Here is a 22,787-nt window from a genome sequence, read left to right on the forward strand (position 1 = left end):
AGTTATCTTTTAAACTCCCAACCAATTGTAACATATAAAAGGTAGGTGACATTTAAAAGCCTTTACAGGTTATATACATTTAGAGTTACCCATGAGTTTACTCGCTAGAAATATTGCTGTCAGTCTGATACCTCATGCCTGGCGCAATTGCTGTTAATATATACACAGGTGACCTACGTGTGAGTTATCATTTAGGTGTGTACGTGGGGCGACAAGAAAGATTTTTCCGCTTTTATGATTTTTATTTATGGAGACATTGGGGACACTTAGGCCGCGTACACACGGGCGGACTGTTCGCCCAACTTTGTTCGTCAAACAATCCGACAAACAGTCCTCTCAAAATTTGCATGAACGGACTTGACCACACACGATGAACGAACAGTCCGCTGAAAGCGTGCGCGACGACGGGACGAGAAATTCGACGTCCAATACACTGCAATGCAACCTTCGCCGTGTAAATCCTTTCTGAGCATGCGCGAAACTTAGTTTGTCGAACAAGCCTACACACGAGCGGACTGTCCGCTGAAACCAAGTTTCAGCGGACTGTCTTACGGAAATTCCGAAAAACTTTGTTCGTCAGACTGTCCGCTGAAACTGTCCGCTGAAGCCCACACACGAGCGGACTGTCCGCTGAAACACTGTTCAGCGGACAAAGTTGGGCGAACAGTCCGCCCGTGTGTACACGGCCTAAGACCTCCAATGTCTCCATTGTCCTCCACTACACTTAATAGATCATGTTTGATTAGCTGCTTCCCTGGTTACAGTAGGCAGGAAATGACCGCTCTAAACCTGGAAGTGCGAAAGAGTCGTCCCTTTTGGTTTCATTCAACACAGAAGAGATCAGGGATCTGCGAGTTTGTATCCTGTAGCTGTTTATCAAGGTTTAGGTCCCAGGTTTACCAGAAGCCAGCACAGGTGGGGGGCATTAATGTACTGTAAATGTGATATAGATTCGACCCCAGATAACTTTTACTTGACAATTCAGTGTGACCCTTTGACTGCCAGGATGTTTACCAAAATATTTTGGTAGACAATGGGTTAAAGAGTTTGAGAAATTGTTGTCATCTTTAACGCACACTATAATGGGTTTGGTTTATGTTTTGTTACTTTTTTCAGTTTTATACAGTGATGTTTTATACATATTTGTTTTTATTTTTACTGTTGGTATAAAATATAAAAACTGTAGTCAGTAATAAGCTGTTCTAGTCTATATAATGTATATAATGAAAGTAAGTATAAAAACAAAGCATTTGCAGAACAGCTAATTAAAGTGGTTGTAAACTCTCCCCCACAACTTTGTCCCATGTAAATCAGCATAAAAACCCTAATGAACACTGCTTGTAGATATCTCCTTACTTGCTTAGTATTGTTGTAATCCTTTTCGTTCTTTAGAATGACGTCACTTAGCATGCCCAGATCTCCTCTGATTTATGGCACACTCTCTATGTGCTTGTCTATCTGTTACCAGGACTTCCTACGGCACACCACTGAAATCCCAGGAGGCTGCATAATCACTCAGAGCTTCCTCCTACACCCCATGTGACCATGTGACATCACATGCCGTGTAAACCTGTCCATTACTGCAGTCTTATAGGCTGAAGCTGATAAGACTGACACGGACAAACATTAGACAATCCGCACAAGTAAATGAAAATAAAACAAGTCAGCTATGAACAGGGAAGCAGGGTTGTCATAGAAACATTGGATTGAGAAGGAGGCTTGGTTAACAGTACAGGAAGTGCTCAATGTAAGGGCGGAAATACACTCCACTGTGGACTCAGAAAACAATACTTAATATGGCGCTGCCTAACTCCTGGAAACAATTTTTTTTAGGTTTCTTTAAACAGTAAGTAATATGTTATTTGGGCTGGATTACAGTGGCTATAGTTTTATAATTACTTATTATAATGGACTAAATGAAAAGAAGCATCAGAGTGGGAGAGTTTACTTCCTCTTTAAGGTTACCATTAGTCCACATTTTCCGGGAACAGGAAGTAAACGGAAAAGTTAAAGTGACATTAAACTCTGCTTTAAAAGCATCTATTCAAGTATATTGTACGTTCACAACTACAAAATATGTGTTCTATTGCTCTCAGCCTCTTACAAATCCCTTTATTTTGTTGCTGTGATCTGACATCTTATCAGAGGGTGACTATGTTTGTTCTCTGTGGTCCCACTGTATGTAGTAATGTAGCCACTTTATCTTGCTCACTCCGGAGATGGACTAGGCACTATGGGATGTGTGGTGTGCATAGAGCAGTGCGCAAGATCATAGCTAATATGCACTGCTCATTAAAAACAAACTAAATTAAGGGGGGAAAGAAGACATTCAGCAACTTTATGTGTCATGCTACCCCCGTAGGAGCCACTGGTTAGGATATGTCCTCTATCTCTTTAAGGATATCATCCCCTCTGACACACTAGGTTGAGTTTACAAAGTATGCAATATCACAGAAAATCACTAAAAGTGATACTTAGTACCTGGTAGTAGTACTATATCAAAGAAAACAGGCACTGAACAGTTCGTAAACTTAAAGGGGTTGTAAACCCTTGTTTTTTTTGTTTTAAAATAACATACATATCATACTTACCTCCACTATGCAGTTTGTTTTGCACAGAGTGGCCCCCGATCATCGTCTTCTGGGGTCCCCCAATGGCGCTCGTGGCTGCTCCCCACATCGATAAACCCCCTAGGAGAAGCGTTCTCCCCGGAGGCGTGCTCCCAAGTCCAGCATTTGCGTCCATAGACACAGAAGTCCGGACTCAGCCCCCCTCCGGCGTCCACATCATTGGATTTGATTGACAGCCCAGGGAGCCAATGGCTGCGCTGCTATCAATCTATTCAATCAAGAGCCGAGTACCCCAGCCAGAGAGGTAGAGTGCGTCTCCAACGGGGGAAAAAGCGGGCTCAGGTGAGTAAAACGGGGGGCTGGTGGGCTAGGGGGCTGCTCAGTGACAGAAGTTTTCTCACCTTAACCTCCCTGGTGGTATGATTATTTCAGATTTTAGGTGCTGAAAGCGGTACAATTATTTTGCATGAAAATTTGGCGTTTTATATTGTAGGCCTGTAATTCTTAGGAATAACTCACTTAAATCTGTTCAAACCAGTCTAGTAGACATCCCGGGTATGATAAAGTTTGAAAAATTAAATCGTAAATTATAATATAATAAATAACTATAAATAATTATACCAAATAATAATAATATAACAATAATAAAAATCATTCAATAATGTAATCAAATAAAAAACACAGAAATGTTCTCAATTGCAGAATTGTCACCCTCATTACTTTTCAGTATTTGATGACGGATCTCCCCACAAATCACTATCGCTCAATTCTGCGAGTGATTCTAATTTATTATCGTTGTTTTCTAGCTGGTCTAAAACCATTTTTGATGTAAAGGGACAGTTTTGGTTGCTATGGACAATCTCCAGTTTCCAGGCATATATATAATATAAAACTGCATGCAAGACACTGGGCAGACCACTAGGGACAAAGGGGATGTGAAATAATTACATACAGCAATGTAATCTGTAAGATTACATAATACTATATGTAATGTGTGTGTTTTACTTTTTGAATTTGGCGCCGAACTCCATCCCCGTGCGTCGCAATGCTCGCAGGCAACAGAGCCCGGCGATGTGAGGAATCGAGCGGAGGACGGCTCGCTCCTACAGCTGGGGACATCGCTGGATCCAGGGGACAAGTAAAGACTCAGGAATACCGCCAGAGGGGTTAATGCATAGGATGCATTAAGGTGAAAAAACTTGAAGGTTTACAACCCCTTTAATATATTGTTAGCTGATATGGTTGGTAACAAAAATAAGCATAGAAGTGAAATAATGATAATAACACAATTCAGCGTACAGTAATAGCAAGGCCACCTAAAGTGCAGCAGTGAGCAACAACAAAGCTTGATGTACCAAACGCAGAAACTATACTGCCAAAGTGCATTGATGGTGACTATGATATGCCGAGACTGACTAGATGTTTACTGTCCATAGAAACGAAGGAAAAAGGGGACTTGCATAATGTTTTTACAGGAGGGCAGTAATTTTTTTTGTTTTACTGCCAGCAATCATTGGGGTCCTTTAAGAAGTGTTGGTGCACTTAACGGCAGTTTTAGTAAACCAGCATGCAGTATAGGTACAGTAAAGATGCAATAAAGGTTCGGTAAAGATGCAGGAAATTATGGTATAGGTGGGACAGGTGCAGTATACTTAACGGCCTACCTCCAGTACCTCAGTGTGAACAATGAGTAGTCCCCTCTACACTAGTCGTGGGGTGCGGCTGTGAAATCTTGCTGTAGGAAGGGGGGCTCCCTCAGTCTCTCCACAGAATGCATCCAGAAATTCAGCAGTTGGAAGTAGAGAGCGAGAGGATGATCTGGTCTCCCAGCGACATCAGTGCAGATGTGGTCACTGTGGTCTGTGCTGCACTGCCTCGGGTGTCACTGCTGGTCTGGCTTCTCAGCAGTCTGGTTAGTATGCAGCAAATGTTTTAAAGAAGATATAGGCAATGAAGAACCGAAATAGGCACCACATCCCATTAAAATGAATAGAGGGATACAAGAGGCAGGACGAGAGAGAGAGAGAGAGAGAGAGAGAGAGAGAGGGAGAGGGAGAGGGAGAGGGAGAGAGGGAGAGGGAGAGAGAGAGAGAGAGGGAGAGGGAGAGGGAGAGAGAGAGAGGGAGAGAGAAAGGGAGAGAGAGAGGGAGAGAGAGAGGGAGAGAGAGAGAGAGAGAGAGAGAGAGAGAGAGAACCTATCCACATCACTGAGATTCCAGCCCCTTATGCCTACAAAAGTCATTGCGTATCATGTCAACAGCATTACAGTGGGAGAGAGATTTTGGTCAACATCAGAAGAACAGAAGAAGGAAGAAGAAGAAGACAACGACGACGATGAACACGGCAATGACGAAGGAGAAACCTGGGCCACCACTAGCAAAAGAGCGGCAAAAGAGCAGAAGATAGCGGAGGAGCCCGGGAGAAGAACAGGAAAGCGCGGAGAAGTCGGAAGAAGACCCCCGTTGCTGCCTAGTAAACCACTTTAAAAACCTGTGTAGTGTGTTTTTTTATTGACACATTTTCCCCCAGGTGAATGGGTAGGGGTACGATCTGGGGGGCCGGGATCTGGGGGCCCCATTATTAAAGGGGACTCCCAGATTCTGATAAGCCCCCCGACCGCAGACCCAGACAACCAATGGCCAGGGTTGTTGGGAAGAGGCCCTTGTCCTCATCAACATGGGGACAAGGTGCTTTGGGGTGGGGGGCCGGCAGGGCGCCCCCTTCCCCAAAGCACCCACCCCCTATGTTGAGGGCATGCAGCCTGGTATGGCTCAGGAGGGGGGCGCTCACTTGTCCCCACCCCCTTTTCTGACCAGCCGGGCTGTGTGCTCAGATAAGGGTCTGGTATTGTTTTTGGGGGGACCCCCATGCCGTTTTTTTGGCGTAGGGGGTTCCCCTTAAAATCCATAATAGGCTTGCAAGGTGTCAATCTCGCCAATAAAAGCGGCGAGATTGACTTCCTTTTCTAGTCCTGTCGTAACTCATCACATTCAAAATAAATGGACTTTAGTCCATGTGTGGGCAAGTCCGTTCATTTGGAAGTCCGCCAGAACTCCGTCGGGAAGTCCGGTGGTCCTAGTCTGCTGGAAAGTCCGGTCATGTGTGAGCAAGTCCATTCCTTCAGAGTCCACCGTAATTCCGGCGGAAGTCCGTCGGACCCTAGTCTGCTGGAAAGTCCGGTCGTGTGTACAGGGCATTAGGGTTAATATGCACAAAAATTATATATCAGTTGAAGATGTTGGAGAGTTAAATCACCTTTGAGAAACATTGAGATTTCCAAACTTCCATTCCTGGCACTCCTGTTGTGCCATTATGAAGTGGTTAAGACTGTCCCTGTTGGGTACACTCTAGTCCAGTGGTTCTCAACCTGTGGGCCGAGACCCCTTCAGGGGTCGAATGCCGATTTGCCAGGGGTCACCGAATCCCGAGCTGTTCCTGGAGCCTGCGCCACTGTCCCAGCCTTTTCGTGGCCGCTCAACAGGACTGGCCTTGGAGCCTGTGGCTGACCAGCGGGGCTGTTCCTGGATCCTGTGGCCGCTCACTCAGTTCACTGCATGACTGAGAGGCGGAGACTAGAGACAGTGTACTGATGAGGAACGTGAAGTGGGAGGGGATGGAAGAGTCCCTATCCCCTGATTTCGGCATAGGTGTCACTGCTGCGAGACACCACAGAGCCGGAGACTCAGTAACACTGCCTGTGATTATAGTTGCCATTAAAAGTCACCACTACAGTTCTCAGATCAGCAGCTGACCTTAATCAAGAGCACCTAAGTTGGCTGATCAGAACTCCCCCCAGCACTGCCACTCTTCCCAACCCCAACCAGCACTGTCACTCATCCTATTCTCTCCCCCTACCAACAAGGGGTAAGAAAAGAAATAAAGAGAGAATACATGGAAGAGAGAGGAAAAGAGGGGAAGGAACAAAGAAAAAGGGAGAGAAAGAATTAGCGAAAGAACAAGAAAGATGGATTGAGAGAGAGAGATGGGGGGGGGACAAGAAATTAGGATAGATGGAGATAAAAGGGAAAGAAACTAGAACAAAGAGAAAGCGTGGTTCATCCAAAAATGTACCAGAAGGGGTTTTAATACTAATACGAGTAGAAGGGCTCTCAGGGAGCAGTAAATGTCTGCGGGTTAGGGGCGAAAATTGCTTGTCTTGCCTTAGGTGCTGTCATCCCACGCTATGAACATAATTTTACTGTTAGGGGTCCCCACCACTTGGGAAATTTTATCAAGGGGTCACAGTACTAGGGTGGTTAAGAACCACTGCTCTAGTCAGAAGTGAAAATGGAGCCTTAAATGGATACAGAGAGTAAAACTACATTGTCAGTACTTTGTTTTTCTATTCAGGGATAGTGGAAGGGCACCAGTCCACTTGAATCCCTTTTGTCATTAATCTGGAAATTGCTAACTTTTTTTAAAGCATCCTCACTGTTAAACTGTTTTTGAAAGAGTTGGCTTGTGTGCGCACTATGGTCAAACTGTTATTTTTGCTCACTAGCTTACTAGTCAGGCTGGATGTTATTTGTATCAAATATCTGATTCCCGTAACCCTAAAAAATGCAAATGCATCACCAGCATAAATATTAGCAGTATGTTTACAGTTTATTTTTTAACACCTTTCATATTTCTGTAATTTAATTTTAACACTATATAAATGTAAAGACTCATATTGCAGAAATAGCTGTTTGTTTCCTACCAAAACTGTACACCTAATTTGTTCTGACAGCAACAGCCTAGCTGATGGTTCCAAATGGCTTTACCCCTCAACTTACATTTTCTCACTAAGGTGTAAAAACATTAAGAGTGCCAAAGAAAATTACATACCGTGAAATTCTGCCGCTCACTGCAGACATCAGCGTTCAAACAAATTAGGAAGTGTGCCAAGAATATGCAGTATTCACTGATCAGCATGTCAACCAACTGTACGTCAATGAAATTAATATTCCATAGAAAGTAAATGTCAATGTGATGAACAGCCTGATGACATTCTCTTTTGCTACTGAAAATGATTAATAAATGGCGTGGATTATCCTTTTCACTTCATCTAAATGGCATATTTATTTAGAAAAACAGCTATTTCTAAATATGCTCATATATATTGTGCATGCTTGCTTTCATATATTCTTAAAAAAAAAAAAACTGTCCTTTTAATATAATAAAGGAAACCATACAACTTTGTAAAAATAAATGCTTATTTCTGCCTTTTCTATCATTAAAAGATATCATATGCCCATGGCAATGTCTGGTGGCAGTAAACACTCAGAGTCCAGTTGCAAAGAACAGGATTCATGTTGATGTAAAAGTTCAGTAGTTACAACAAGCACAAGGATGGTGTGTCCCTTTCCTTTCCCTAATCGTCTGGAACCTCTCCCTGCTGCTAATAACTCTCTGTCAGATGGGAACGGTCCCTACACTATCCACATGCCAAATATGCACCATGCATGGAAGCCAGGGCCCTAAATAGGCAATCAGATAGCTTCCCCAGTGACCCAAGAAACCACAGAGGAACCACATTTCTCTTCATCTCCTCTCCCCCTGCAATGCTGCTGTGGTTGAGCGCTACCTGCAGTGAACAATGTAGACTGCACCTGCCTACAAGTGTAAACATTACTGGCCTGCTCTGTAACTATTACAATGAAGAAATCGACTCCTTTTGCTTACTTGAATCAATGCTTTGTGTTGGATGGAGCCATAAATAATGACTTGTTGCACTGCACTCATGCAATCACTGGAGATCACAGATTCTCACAAACAAGCAGCTGCTGCATAAGTTTAGTTTCGGACCGGGACTGAGAAAAAGGAAGACATTAGGTAACCCTCTATACAGGCATACCCCGCTTTTAAGTACACAATGGGGTTTATTTACTAAAGCTGGAAAGTGCAAAATCATGCTCACTTCTGCATAGAAACCAATGAGCTTCCAGGTTTTATTACCAAAGCTTAATTGTACAAGCTGGGGTTAGAAGCTCATTGGTTTCTATGCAGAAGGGAGACTGATTTTGCACTTTCTAGCTTTAGTAAATAAACCCCATTGTGTACTTAAAAGTGGGGTATACCTGTATGCTATAGCAAAGGGAAGACACACTAGGGAGAGATACAGGTGCTGCTCACCCCAATATGGGCAGAAAAAATGGAAACGGTCCCCCAAGGGGGGATTTTAGGCAGCAATAGATGATGAGAAAAATAACCATTGAGTAAAGAATAACAATTCCTTATTGGAAGATAAGGTGGGTTATTACATGAGTGTAAAATAATATGAGCTCGAATGGGGATATACCCATGCCAAATACAGAAGGTAGAAAACATAAAGGTTATACACAGCATATGATAATGACTATTGCATAACAGTTGCTGACGCGTTTTGACCCATGATGTCTGGGGTCTCTTCAGAGGATGAATTGGCTAAGAAAATACAATTTATAATAATATGTCAAATTTATTTAAAAACAAGATATAATATATGCAAAAATGTTTGGTAACACGTTGCACATAATTACCACTGCATTTGGAGATATTCCTCGGTCAGAACCTCCCCATACAGCCGTCAGATCATTCTGCGTGCTCCAACGCCATAATGAGACACCGAGAAGAGGACAAGGATCCAATCAATGCAGCTTACAAGGAGTCACATGTAAACAAATGCCCCCCACCAAAGCGTCCCAGAAATGGCAATTACCAGAGCATTAGCTCATGGGCAAACCCAGATCAATTATAGTGTATTCAATTTATATATTGAACAGTCAGACACTGTTACAGTGATCTATCATATACTATGGTAATTAAATATATAAAAAATATATATATTACATTCATAATAATATTAGATTAGAAATTTGATGACTGATGTAAATAAGCCAAAAATGGCCTTAACTTTCAAATCTAACAGTAGAGTGGTGAGTGATGACACAGAAATTGTGAAAAGTGATAAAGTAGGGGAGAAAAAAAAAAAAAAACCCAAAACCTAGTGTTAAAGTGATCAATGAGTGTACGTGTTTTGTGAACATTAAAGTGAACATAAGTGTGAAGGATGTGATAGCCGGAAAAGAATATTACATGGGAAATCCAAAGCTAATATGCCTATGGTGAAAATTGAGTGACTGTAAAAGAATTATAAGCTAATGAAATTGAAATAAACTCTTAAAAAATTAGTGGATGAATAATTGTAACTTACTCCTAAGATTGAGGGAAAAGGAGTCTGGCCATCCAAGAAAAGTGTGAGAGGATCACATTTTGATCAACCCTCATCACAAAGATTAAATAGTATCCTTAATTACAAGGGTACTGGAAGAATTGACAACAGGTGACGTTTGTTCCAGCCCTCCATCCCCTGATTGTCCTATGAGGCTGCAGGACCCCTAACCATCTGTCTGGACAGTGCTAATTGGCCCTGTGCTGATCACTTGCACCCTCCTAAACTAAAGAATTCTCTAGCATTACACATGATACTGAGCATGTGCAGATTGCCCCCAAAGGCTCAGTTCTATCAGGAGATGGTTTGGGGACTGTGTAAGAAGGGGAGGTTAAGAGCAGACAGGATCAAATAGCCTTTTTATACAATGCAGAGGATTAACCCCTTAGGTTCCTCAGTGAGTATAACAAGCATGCTTTACTGCATATACAGACTGATTTACTATTGTGGGTTTAATAACAAACATACTGGCAACTATATAATGCAGAAGTATGAATATGGATAAGGATTGACTTGATTGTTTAAGTACTTTCGGAATATGAATATAGAGCCAACATGCAAGCATCTGAAAGAACTTGCTCTATCGATCCGGAGCCAACTTACAAGATGAATTGACCCCAGAGGTTAACTATAAGAAAGATGGCACCTTAGCATTATATCATTCAGACTTTTGAGTGATATTTTTATTCCCCTATCTGACAAGTGCTTAAATGTTTCTATGATTTATTTACTATACATATACGACTTTAAGCTGAAGGCTCCACTGCTCAGTCATTCCGAAGGAGGTCCCTTTTATTAAAGGCTTTGAAGGGGAAGGCTTTATAACTACAGTGGTGTAAGGACTGTGGTCCAGATTGGACACTGGGTAGTGTGTTTACTTTGCCAGATTATTACACCAGTCTTTAGCACTTTCGCTATGTAAAATTGCAAATGTAATAATTTGAGGGGCAATAAACTGGGTGGGAGGAGGAAGGTGGTAACATTTGTCTAGGAAAGGATGAACAACATAAAGTGCATATGCACCAAGAGCTTAATTAAATCAGTACACATAAGTGGATAATGAAAAACATGTGCAAAGGTTGGAATCACACTACAAAACTGTATATGAAGGCAATAAATAATGCTTAAGATAAATAGTGTGGTCAGTCCAAAAAAATAAAGTAATCAATCCAAAAAATACAATAAATAAAGTGCTTGTGTAAAAATCCTTGGTGATGAATGTGACATCAGGTGCAAAAAGTTCAGTTCAATTAAGTGATAATAGCTTCCACCATCCGTAGTACACCAATAGTGTGCACCAGCCTCTCAGCTCAAGTTGAGACCCCGCATGTCTAGTAACACCTTTGCTGTTAAATATCCTTGATGGGCAAAACAGCAGTCTCCTTTCCTTGGAGCATCCAGCCAGTTAAGGTATATTCCAATTGTTGGAAAGGAAACTCCACTGCAAATATTATCTTCCTTGATAACCTCCACTCTCCTCCATTCAAAGCTCTTATAGAATAGAAAGCGATCTCCATAGTGCAGTAATCAAATAGAAGTAGTTTATTGAGCAGCAGCAAACTTACATATAAAAACGCAGTGTTCAACCTCACATAAATCAGAGACTAAAGCCAATTTAGATTTCTGGATGTTCTCTGTAAGACAACAAATCTTTATTTTTTTTAATTCAGCTCCACTTTTGTTGGCAGCTAAGAGTGCTTTCCTCAAAAGGCAGGCTCCTGGAACATTCATACACACAGGGGAAGCTCCTTGGGAATGTTCAAACACTTGAGATCCCCCTGAGGAAGAAACGTGATCGCCCTGTGTCATCACACATAGGGGAGGGGCCAGGATGGTCAAGGAGGCAGACACCTGCTCTCTAAGCTGCTGATTCACACAAGCCTGCAAACCATTTGGAGAAGATTTTAAAATTGTATGTTTTCTATAGCCTGGTGCACTGAATCGAAATTCATTCCGAATCGAAATTCATGCATCTGAATTACCGAATTACAATGCTAACGAATTCAACCGAATTCGGACGAAATTCAAATCAAATTTGAAAAATGACCTGAATTTGGGGCCACGTATCTCGGGGCCACTTGTAGCTAGAAACCCCAAATTTGGTATACAAACACAGTAGAACTAGCACTATATCCAAATTTAGTGTTTCTATCTATAAGTGACCCCCAGATATGTGGCCCCAAAGTCGGGTTGCAAAATGTAATTCTCTGCTGCAGAAAAGTGCTTGACATTTTGAGACCCGAATTTGGGGTGACGTATCTCGGGGTCACTTTGTGCTAAAAACCCCAAATTTGGAGATTTTGTAGTGCTAGTTCTATTGTGTTTGCATACCAAATTTGAGGTTTCTAGCTATAAGTGACCCCCGAGATATGTGGCCCCAAATTCGGGTTGCAAAATGTCATTCTCTGCTGCAGAAAAGTGCTTGACATATTGTCCATATCTTGGGGTCACTTGGTGCTAGAAACCCCACAACTTGTGGCAGGTGACGTAGCAAGTGGACAATCCACAATTTGGTCATGTGGCAGTTGTGGCAGGTCACATGGCAGTCATGGCAGGTCACGTGGCACTCATGGCCGGCCACGTGGCACTCGTGGCAGGTGTCATGGCAAGTGGACAATACACAACTTGTGGCAGGTGATGTGGCAAGTGGACAATACACAACTTGTGGCAGGTGATGTGGCAAGTGGACAAGGACATACAGCATATATACTTGCCTTTGCGATCGACATCCGTGACTTCTTCAATCAGGCATGCTGACAACTTCATTGATGTGATAAATATAAATTAAATAAGATGTGTGGTTTTTTTTACATTGGTACACTGCAAGTATGAGAAGTTGATGTGACAGATGTATATAAGTAACTAACCATCTTCCAAAAATGTCTAATTCAAGTAGAAAAGATTAGAAAAAAATATAATTTATTAGAATAAAATAGAAAGAATATACAACCATCTTCTGAAATTCAAATTTCAAATAGAATAAATTTTAATTTCTAATAGTATGAATTCAAATTTTTTAATTAATTAATTTTTAATTTGGATAGAAAAAATTATAATAAAATAGAAAATAGACTAGAAAAACGATAGAACAGAACAGAATAGAATATATTATATTTTATTCTGTTCTGTTCTATTGTTTTTCTAGTCTATTCTTTTATATTCTATTAAAATCTTTTCTATTAAAGTCAAAATCATTATATACTAAATGTGAATTTCAGAAGATGTGTATATATATATATATATATATATATATATATATATATATATATATATATATATATATATATATTCGACATTCAAATTTCATATAGAATGAATTCGAATTTGAATAGAAAAGATTAGAATGGAAATAGAGAATAGACTAGAAAAACAATAGAACAGAATATAATATATATACTATCTATTTCATTTTTAATTTCTTTTGCAGATTACTATTTGTTTCCATAAGATCTCCTGCAGACTATTAGCATCTATTTCATTTTAGAATAAAATATAATATATTCTATTCTGTTCTATTGTTTTTCTAGTCTATTCTCTATTTCTATTCTAATCTTTTCTATTCAAATTCAAATTCATTCTATATGAAATTCGAATATCGGAAATAAATTTATATATATATATATGCAAACACAATTGAACTAGCACTACTACATCTCCAAATTTTCTAGCACCAAGTGAACCCCGAGATACATGGCCCAAGTCTGGTCGCAAAATATTTTCGAATCCGGTTGAAATAGTTTCGAATGCAGTTGAAATAATTTCGAATCATGTTGAAATAATTTCGAATCCGGTAGAAATATTTTTGAATGCGACCGATTTTTCAAATTCGGTAGAAAACAAAACAAAATCCGAAAACGAATTTAACGAATTTAACGAATATAACTCAACAAAAATTAATTAATTAACTAATTAAAACGAAACAAAACTAATTTTTTCCTTTTGCACATGTCTACACAGGACTTTTGGGGTATGACGATCCAAGGAGCAATTAAGGAAACGCTGGTCAGATCTGAAATTGAGGGAGCAGGATCAGTATAGAAGGATCAAGAAAGTTCTGCAAAAATTAAGTATTTGTCGTGTGTTCCTATTATTATTATTATTATTACTTTCATGCTAGTCCATGTGCTTTTCTTTACTGTACAGTTTAAAATGACAAGTTTGAAGTTTGTGGACACAGTATATTTGTTCATATTAAACATTGTTCGTTCAACCACTAATACGACATTTTTGGCAAATGCAAGTTAACTACAATTGTTCATGCCTATTTTGATTAAAAGAAGTTTATTACATTGTTGTCTAGATGTGTTTGAAACTAGAATGAAATGATAACTTGATTCAGTGTAAGAAGAGGACACTCAGCAGCTGTTTACACATCTGGACACAGGAGCATTGGTGTGGGAACAACCTTTTTATGGTGTCCCACTCAGGTGCTCCAGTGGATACTAGGGGTATCTCCGTGTGTGAAACTTGCACAAAACAGGTAAGTATTCCAGCTTTTGAAAGGGAAAAAATCATGTCTTCAGCTTGGAACTCTGCCAAAACAGACAATTGGACGACACTTCCAAGCAATGTTTCATATTACTATTTCTAGCCTCAAATATCTGTCTGCTAAGTATACCATTTTGTATTCACATAGGGGAGAAAATTGTGACATCTGAGAACACCAGGAACCCCACACCCCTCCTGAAGAAGAGCAACTCAGCACACAACCTGAGGATGTGGATGCAGAACCCGAGGATGTGGATGCAGAACCAGAGAATGTGGATGCAGAGGTTCAGGAAGTGGTCCAAATGGTGCCCACAACAGGTCAGTGTCTCAGACCACAGCTTCAGGTAATAGATGTATGCCTGCATATTTATACTACATGGTGTGTTTTTTTATTTTTAGGTGATGTGGATGTTATGGAATAAGAAACTCACTTCAACAGTGCAAGTGCACAAGTACTCATCAGTGAGATCATGGTGTGTAATCAGGATTCAGAAAAGGTCAAGCAAAATATCAATGATGTTAAAAAAAGACTGATCAACATCATTGATGTTTCAGGCAAAACCTAAAACCAATAAAAATTTTTAATTTTATCTTTATTGTTGTACGGTTTTTAAAAGTTTTCAATAACTGCAAAGCCAAATTTTGAAGATGCACACAGTGGGGATTATCTACGAAAGGCAAATCCACTTTGAAATACAAGTGCAAAGTACACTTGAAATTTCACTGAAAATGCACTTGGAAGTGCAGTCGCTGTAAATCTGAGCGGCAGATCTGAAATGAGGGGAAGCTCTGCTGATTTTATTATCCAATCATGTGCAAGCTAAAATGCTGTTTTTTCTTTTCCTTGCATGTCCTCCTTCGGATCTACAGTGACTGCACTTCCAAGTGCACTTTCAGGTGCACTTTGCACTTGTAGTCTAGTGTGTGTCAACATGTGCTATCTGCTATTATGGGATATCAATGTATGGGTTTTGTGGGTGCAACCCCTTCCTCAAAACTAAAGTAGGTGAGAGGAAGGGGTTTCACCCTCCAAACACGTCCATTGATCCTCCATGATTGGAGCTAGCACGTGTTGACACACTGTGGCCTATTTAAAAAAAGCAAAACCACTTTGCACTACAAGTGCAATGCAAGTGCACTTGTAGGGCAAGGTGGATTGTCCTTTCTGTATTAAGGCCCAGTGTGTCAACGTGTGCTAGCTCCCATCATGGGGGATCAATGGATGTGTTTCGGGGGTATGAGCCCTTCCTCTCAGCTAGTTTAGTTTTGAGGAAGGGGTTGTACCCACAAAACCCGTACATTGATATCCCATGATGGCAGATAGCACATATTGACACTGTGTTTTCTGGCTTTACTAAAATAGATGTAGGGAAAAGACAGACATTTTAGGCATGGGATCATGAGGGAAATGCAAATTTTGAGTCACAATTTGTGTGCATCTTAACAATTTGGCTTTTTTCATCTGATGAAGGCAAAATCAACACAGTTTTGACATACTAATGTCTCATATGGCCTTCACTTTAGCAATGTTAAACTTTGTAAGTTCCTGAGTTGGGGATGTATATGTTCTGGTTTTAACCACTTGTCGACCATCCGCAACAGTTGTTCTGCTGCAGAATGGCACGGATAGGCGAAACGACGTTATGTAACTGCGCTTCACCTTGTGGCCACACACCCCCTGCTTGTCCATGGAGCCGATGTAAGTGCCCGACAGTCACGATCACCGCCAGGCTCCCACGATCGCTTGGGGCACTTGGAGAACTGGAATCTGTGTGTGTAAACATACAGTTTCCAATTTTCTGAGGGGAGAAGTGACAGATCGTCTGTTCATACAGAGTATGAACAGCGACCTATCTCTTTCCCTACACAGTCTTCTCCCCTCTTCAGTTAGAAACACAATAGGGAACACATTAACCCCTTTATTGGCCTGTCCCTCTCCCCAGGCATCCCCTGCTGCCTCACGTGCCTCTCCAGAAAAAACTGCATCACAAAAAGACCTCTCAACTTACTAAAGCTGATCTAGATGCTAGCCTCTCTGCAATTTATGATAAACTGGCTAACAAAATCCAATCTGAACTACACAAAACAACCAGAACCTTAAGCAGGAGATGGCTTGCCTGGGAGGATGCACAGATATACTAGAGACTAAGCATGATGAATTATCCCTAGAACACAATGATTTAAGGAAAGATTTTAAGCTTTTAGCTGATAATTACTCCTACCTCCAATCTCAAGTTGAAGATTTGGACACTATGAATCTCAGGAACAATTTAAGACTCTGTGGAATACCTGAATCAGTCACAGAATTGATGCCTGCTCTCTCAAAGCTATTTCAATCTCTCCTTCCTGACAATCCTCCATCTTCATGTGTGTGTGATAGGATACACAGAGCCCTCCGTCCCAAACCTCCTCCTAACATACCCCCAATAGATATCATACTCTGCATGAAGGACTTCATTACAAAAGAGAATATCTTAACAGCCTCAAGAAACTCACACAACATAGTGTTAAATGGCACAAAGATTCAGATATTCCCAGATATATCTCAAGCCACACTTGAAAAAAGACGCAAGATGAAGGAAATCACTTCCATTCTGCTGTCTGCTCACTTAAGATACAGATGGGGATTTCCATTTAAATTAACAGTGCCCCACAATGGAACTACATATACAGTCCTGAATGTCACAGAAGGCAAAGATCTTTTGGTCAAACTGGGTTTACTTGATCCAGAATTAAATCCAAGACCTCCATCTACACAATTATCATCTCCCATCTGGGCTACCCCGTCTATAAGAGGAGACCAAAGAATCAGACTATCTTTAAGAAATGCATCTTCATGCAAGTTGAAAGTCCTTCCAGTTTCAGCTAAGGCCGCGTACACACGGGCGGACTGTTCGCCCAACTTTGTTTGTCAAACAGTTTCGGCAAACAGTCCGCTCAAAATTAGCATGGACGGACATGGCCACACACGGCACTTTTTGAGCGGACTGTTTCAGCGAACTGTTTGCCAAACAGTTCGCTCAACTTTTGAAATGAACGGACTCGCCCACGTAAGGCGGAGGCAAATCCGCCCATTTCGAGCGCGTGTACAGGTAGGCGGGGCCCGCGAAGGAGACGTCGCGGGCTCCGCCGCCTGGAATGGACTTAAAGGGGAACCCCAACGCCGAAAAAAATCGGCGTGGGGTCCCCCCAAAGTCCACAACAGACCCTTGTCCGAGCACGCTACCCGGCCGGCCAGGAAAGGGGGGCGAGCGAGCGCGCCCCCCCTCCTGAGCCGTACCAGGCCGCGTGCCCTCAACATGGGGGGGTGCCTTGGGGAAGGGGGGGCCGCGCGACCCCCCCACCCCAAAGCACCTTGTCCCCATGTTGATGAGGACAAGGGCCTCTTCCCGACAACCCTGGCCGTTGGTTGTCGGGGTCTGCGGGCGGGGGGCTTATCGGAATCCGGGAGCCCCCTTTAAGAAGGGGGCCCCCGGATACCGGCCCCCCACCCTATGCGAATGACTATGGGGTACAATGTACCCCTACCCATTCACCTGTGAAATAAAGTACAAAAAAAAACACAACACAGAGAAAAAATATTTTATTGCACAGCTCCGGGGGTCTTCCGTCTTCGGGGGTCTTCTCGCCGGACTCCTCCGCTATCTTCGTGTAGCTCTTTTACTAGCGGAGGAGCCCGGCTTTCTTCCTCCCCGCCGCCGGCCTCTTCTCCCGACTTCGGGGGTCTTGTCCCCCTCTTCGGTTCTTCTGCCGGGCCACCGCGCCTTCTTGTAGCTCTTTTGCAGGCGGTGGCCCGGTCTTCTGTCGCCGCTGCCTTCCGTTCTTCTGTCGCCGCCTTCGGTTCTTCTGCCGGGCCACCGCGCCTTCTTGTAGCTCTTTTACAGGCGGTGGCCCGGTCTTCTGTCGCCGCTGTCGCTGTCGCCGTCGCCGCCTTCCGTTCTTCTTCTTCTTGTTCTTCTTCTTCTTCCCCAGGAGATGTTGACACGTCGCTCTCTCCGGCCGGAATGCCAGAGCCGCGCTGTGCGGTCACTTATATAGTGACAATGGGGCGGTGTCACATGGTATATGTCACGGAGACGTCGCGGGCCCCGCCTACCTTCACACGCGCTCGAAATGAGCAGACTTTCCTCCGAGCGGGAACAGTTTGCTCATTTCGAAAGTAGCCTACACACGGGCGGACTGTTCGCTCAAACACAGTTTCAGCGGACAGTTTTTCGGAATTTCCGAAAGACTTTGTCCGTCAAACTGTCCGCTGAAAGCCCACACACGAGCGGACTGTCCGCCCAAACACTGTTCAGCGGACAAGGTTGGGCGAACATTCCGCCCGTGTGTACGCGGCCTAAGAAAGATAAAGAATTTAAAAGGAAGAAATGTTTTTTTTTTATTTTGTCTTTTGCTCCCCAGAACATCCTATTTGACATAAAGTTCTTCACAAGGAAGTCAACAAAAGAGTACCATATGTATCAATATATAAGTCTTCCCATGAACTCTAAAGAGAATATTTAAAGGGATTACATGTGTAATAATATGCACGCTTTTTTCAATTTGATTATACAAGAATAGGAGACATGCTTTTTCTCTCCGCCTCCATTTGATCGACCTCCAACTCATGCCAGGCAGTCTACTCGTGTATTGGTCAGCACTCATTTTAGTGCTCCTGACCCTACTTTTTTGGGTCCTTCATGATTGGACTCTCCGTATGAGTAATGAACATTATAGTCCAAGTTTATTTGTCTTTAGACCAAAGTACTTTTTTCAGTTAGACCTCCAGCTCCCAAGTTAAACCTTTCTAAACACTTATATAAATTTTTTGTACAAGTTATTTTTTATAAGAAGGTCAACTTTATACAGTTTACATTCTAGTTTATTATATTTGATTATGATATACACAGGTGACAGATTGTACTCTATCATGGGAGCGATACCCTTCAGACCATTTTCCTTCCCCAGTCATACGACAATTGTAACAATGGCGTTGGGATAAAGGATGATCCTCGTATATCATATTATTGGTATACTCAACAATGCCCAGGGCGCTGTGACCCTCACCTATCACTCTATTAGCCCCTCAGTTATCCAATTGCTGACAAATGGGTCTTAGAGTGATATCTCACAATGCCCAGGGCATCAATTCACCCCAAAAAAGAAAAAAAGCTTTCTGTCATTACAAAAGATTGGGGGCTGATATAATTCTGATACAAGAATCCCACTTTGCTATAGACAAACACCCCACATTCTTTGACAAAACATATAGTCAATACTACTGCACAACATACAACACCATCCAGAGGCGTAGCAATTTTTATAAAGAATTTGGTGGTTTTTGAAACCAAAAGTATATTTAGAGACCCTGATAGTTTATATTTGATTATAAAAGGCTCAATAAAAGGATGTCTGATCACAATTGCATCAGTATACACTGCCAATGAAGCACAATCAAGCTTTTTTGCTAAATTTTTTGGCACCTTTGATAAATGCCACTCCCCACATCTAATAATAGGCATGATTTCAATCTTACAGCCCACTCAGCACTAGATAGGAACAGAGTGGTTCCATCTTCTAAAGCATTCTCCAGATCTCTAAATCGCATCCTAAACAATCACCAACTTGTAGACATATGGAGAGCACATAATGTGGGTATCAAAGCTTACACATTTTATTCTCACCCACATGATAGTTTTGCATGACTGGATTACATTTTTTTACCCCAGTTCTCCTAGCCAACTCCTCAAAAGCAGAGATTCATTCTTGTCCCTGGTCAGATCACCACATAGTCTCCTTCACTACAACACATATAGGCCTAGCAGCCACAACACATACATGGCGCATAAACGATTCCCTCCTAACTGACCAATGAATTACCCAAAAACAATCATCCCACCCAGAACATTATTTTTCACAAAACATAGTCCCAGACATGCCACCCACCACATTATGGATGGCTCACAAGGCAGTCATGAGAGGCATTTAATCAATATGGCATCATCAAAAAAAACAAATCCAAATTAGCAGATATAAAATTTATCTAGCGATCTCCTCAACCAAATCCGAGAAAAATGCATTGCACTAGACACCCTACTAACATGGAAAAAGCCCTTAGATGGTCTAAACCCCGATTTTTACTACACAGCAATACATATTCCATTATGTTTGGTAGAAAATTAAACAATACTACAAAACTTCCTCACACCTATAAATTAAGGAATTCATTAGGAAACTTAATATCCCACCCCAAAGAAGTGATGAACACATTTCTAGACTTCTACAAAAAACTTCTCTCCACTCCTCATTCATCACCTAAACAATCCTCCTTACACCAGGGTTAATGATATTACACTCCCCACTCTCTTCAACCAACAAATAGAATCCCTCAACGCCCCTTTCTCAGACACAAAAATCAACAGAATTATAGGCTCGATAAAACCTCAACAGCCCCAGGCCTAGACGGCTACTCCACAACCAATTATAAAAAATGTACTCCCACACTAACCCCCCACCTTACAAAATGATATAACCATATCTTTTAAGGAAACCAATTCCCCTCAGAAATGCTCCTAGCAAACATGTCCCTATTACCTAAACCAAATAAAGATCACTTTATACCACAAAATTACCGCCCTATCTCAGTCATAGACAACGATCTTAAAATGTTTGGCCGTATGTTAGCAGACATATTGGCTTTGGTTATTTCCCCTTTAATCCGCACAGACCAGACAGGTTTCATCCCAAACAGACAAATAACAGACAATATAAGATTAACTACAAATATCATCCAAGACTCCAGTTTACACTCCAGATCTACAATCCAACTCAGTCTTGACATTCATAAAGCTTTCAATAGCGTTAGCTGGTCATACCTAGACACATTGCTACCTAGATATGTTATAGGCAACAAATTCCTACATGGTTTCAAAGCCCTATACCATGACCCACAAACACGCATTAAACTCCCTGGCTATAATTCAGACTTCTTCCCACTAAGCAAGGGCATTAGGCAAGGTTGTCCACTTTCACCACTCCTCTTTGCCTTGGCTATAGAACCCCTTGCTTGTGCAATCTGAAACAACATAAACATCAATGGATACAGCAAGGGTCTCAAAGAATACAAATTAAGCCTATATGCAAACAATGTCCTTCTTTTCCTAACAGAGCCACTTATTTCCTTACCAAGCTTGACGAAAACATTAGAAATATTCTATGACCTTACAGGATTAATCGTAAACTTATCCAAATTCTCGACCCTTCCCATAAACATCCCACCGGCACTAATTTTAGTTCTTAAAGACAGATTTTCTTTCAATTGGCGATCAGATTCATTCAGGTACCTAGGAATCCATATTACCCCCTCATATAAAACCCTATTTTACGCTAACTACCCACCATTATTCAACAATATTAAAAACATACTCAAACTATGGTCACCATACCATATCTCATTCATGGGAAGAATAGGAGCCACCAAAATGGTTATATTACCCAAACTTTTTTTTTCAGATCACTTCCCCTCCTAATACCCCAAAACACACTAGACTCACTCCAAAGAGATATCAATCAATGTATCAGGCAAAACCAAAAAAAATTGATTTAGCTACTCCCTGATGTTTAGACTTAACTTTAAGGAGGACTAAATATCCCAAACCTATGGTTATATTATCTCTCAGCCAGATTTACCCAACTAGCACAATGGTACGCTCCAGCCACACAAATCCCGTGGCTCTCATTTGAACATCAATCTATCCTACCATACCACCTACAAAATCTTCTATGGACCAAGTCAATCTTGCCACAGAAAATTAGACCTTTGAAAACGGTTGTAACACACTTCCTACAACTATGGAAAAGACACAATAATAAATTCAACATGTCTCAGACATTCCTCCCTTAGCATCATTGAATGAATGAATGAATGAATGAAATACTTGTATAGCGCACAATGCGAACTGAATCGTCTCTAGGTGCTGTGGCGAGCTTTGATCATCTGCTAAAAGAGGAAGGTCTTGAGTTTTTTCCTAAAAGCCAGGTGATTTTCTTCCAGGCAGATGTTGATTGGTAGAGCATTCCATAGCCGAGGCCCTTGGACAGCGAATCTCCGATCCCCCTTGGATTTATACCAGGCTTTGGGCACGAGGAGGAGGTTTTTGTTGGCTGATCGAAGACTGCGGTTTGGTGTGTAATGATTTATTTTCTCCATTAGGTATTGCGGAGCTTCTCTATGCATGCATCTGTGGGTGAGGCAAAGGGTCTTGAACGTGATCCGATTTTTTACGGTTAGCCAATGTAAGCTCCTCAGCGAAGGAGAGATGGATTCCCAGGGTTTTTTCCTGTTATCAGCCTTGCCGCCGTGTTTTGGATCAGTTGTAATCGCGCAAGTTGATATTGTGGTAATCCTATGTAAAGCGAATTTGCGTAGTCCAGTCGTGAATTAATGATTGTTCCAACTACCACTGCTTTGTCATTCTTTGGGATAAAAGGGATGAGTCTGCGAAGCATGCGCAGCAGATGGTGAGATCCACTGACTACTGCTCCTATTTGCGCAT

The sequence above is a fragment of the Lithobates pipiens genome, unplaced genomic scaffold (genome assembly GCF_037356315.1).
Source record: "Lithobates pipiens isolate NorthernLeopardFrog02 unplaced genomic scaffold, aLitPip1_a1.2 Scaffold_16, whole genome shotgun sequence".
NCBI classification, from domain to species: domain Eukaryota; kingdom Metazoa; phylum Chordata; class Amphibia; order Anura; family Ranidae; genus Lithobates; species Lithobates pipiens.